The sequence below is a fragment of the Trichechus manatus genome, unplaced genomic scaffold, assembly GCF_000243295.1.
Source record: "Trichechus manatus latirostris isolate Lorelei unplaced genomic scaffold, TriManLat1.0 scaffold00126, whole genome shotgun sequence".
Lineage (NCBI taxonomy): Eukaryota > Metazoa > Chordata > Mammalia > Sirenia > Trichechidae > Trichechus > Trichechus manatus.
In genome coordinates, this window is record NW_004444062.1 from 1,474,506 (window position 1) to 1,476,756 (window position 2,251).

A 2,251-nucleotide genomic window follows, 5' to 3' on the forward strand; every position below is an offset into this window, starting at 1 on the left:
TGAGGCTGCTTTCTCGTACCCCCTATTTGCTGGTCTGCGATAGGAGTCCAAGATGGCGGATCCACACTGCGTTAGCTGGTAGGGGACCTCTGCATGAATCTCTCCTCGCTCTCCATTCTCTGTCAGTTTTCTCAACTCCATTTGGTGCTTGGCTGAGTTCTTTATCTCTTCATTTGCTGTTTTAGGGTTTCAGGATTGTTGTATTCTCTGTTCGGCTTAGTTTTTTGAATCTTTGCTGTGGAGGGACGGCTTGGTGTTTCTGCCTAGAGTACCATTTTGCCAGAACTCCCTTTGGGTAATTTAATTAAGAATGTTTATTTATTTATTGTTACTTTTTGGTACTCTTCCCCCCTCCATCCCATGGTAGGCAGCATAATGGCTTCCCCAAAATTTCTATGTCCTAATCCTTCGAATCTGTGAATATGTTAGGGTACACAAAAAACAGAATTAAGGTTGCTAATTGTTGACCTCAAACAGGGAGGATCATCCTGTATTATCTGGGTGAGCCAGATATAATCACAAGGGTCCATAAATGTGCAAAAGGAAATCAGAAAAGTCAGTGTCAGAGTGATTTAATGTGAGAAAGATTCAACTGACCATTGCTGGTGAGGGAAGATGGAAGGTGACAAGCCAAGGAATGCGAGCAGCCTTTAGAGCTTGGAAAAGGCAAGAAAATGAATTCTCTCCTGTAGCCTTCAGAAAGGAATGCAGCCCTGCTGACACCTTGATTTTAGCCAGCGAGGCCCATTTTGCACTCTGAGCTCCAAAATTGTAATAAAATAAATTTGTGTTGTTTTAAGCCAATAAGTTATAGCAATTTGTTACAGAAGCAATAGAAAACTAATACACCTCCCATATTTTCAATAGCGATCATTATTATTTTAATGGTGCAGTGTTTGTTCAGTGGTAGAATTCGCACCTTCCATGCAGGAGATCCAGGTTTGATGCATTTCAAGTGCATCTACCACTCATCTGTCAGTGAGATTTGTGCATAACTAGGATGCTGAAAATGGAAAAGAATGCATCAACATCAATATCCTAGGAATTAGTGAGCTGAAATTGACTGGTATTGGCCATTTTGAATCAGACAGTCGTATGTTCTACTATGCTGGGAATGGCAAACTGAAGAATGGCGTCATGTTCATCATCAAAAAGAACATTTAAATCAATCTGTATGCTGGGCAAATAATCTGAGAAGCTGGACTATATGAAGAAGAATGCGGCATCAGAATTGGAGGAAGTCTTATTAACCACCTGTGATACACAGATGACACAACCTTGCTTGCTGAAAGTGAAGAGGACTTGAAGCACTTAACGATGAAAATCAGACTACAGCATTCAGTATGGATTACACTTCAACATGAAGAAAACAAAAATCCTCACAACTGGACCAATAAGCAATATTATGATAAACAGAGAAAAGATTGAAGTTGTAAAGAATTTCATTTTACTTGGATCCACAATCAACGCCCATGGAAACAGCAGTCAAGAAATCAAATGACATATTGCATTGGGCAAATCTGCTGCAAAAGACCTCTTTAAGGTGTTAAAAAGCAAAGATGTCACTTTAAGGACTAAAGTGCACCTGACCCATCCATGGTGTTATCAATCGCCCCATATGCTTGTGAAAGTTGGACAATGAATAAGAAAGACTGAAGAAGAATTGATGCCTTTGAATTATGGTGTTGGTGAAGAATATTGACTATACCCATGGACTGCCAGAAGAACAAACAAATCCGTCTTGGAAGAAGTATAGCCAGAATGCTCTTCGGAAGTGAGGATAGGGAGACTTCATCTCACATACGTTAGACAAGTTATCAGGAGTGATCAGTCCCTAGAGAAGGACATCATGCTTGGTAGAGTAGAGGATCATCAAAAAAGAGGAAGACCCTCAATGAGATGGACTGACACAGTGGCTGCAACAATTGGCTCAAGCATAACAATAATTGTGAGGATGGCACAGGACTGGACAGTGTTTCTTTCTGTTGTACACAGGGTCACTATGAATCGGAACCAACTTGATGGCACCTAACAACAACAGGGTGCTGAGCAGGTTTCAGCAGAACTTCCAGACTAAGACAGACTAAGAATAAAAGCCTGGTAACCTACACCTTAAAAATCAACCAATGTGGGAGCCCGTTCTAGCTGGACGGTGCTGCATGGCTTGGAACCTAACCCCTCGGCTTACACAGACGTGCAGAGGGATCCCTGAGGGCATTTCTTTTTAAGTTGGGTTTTTTTTTTTTTTTTT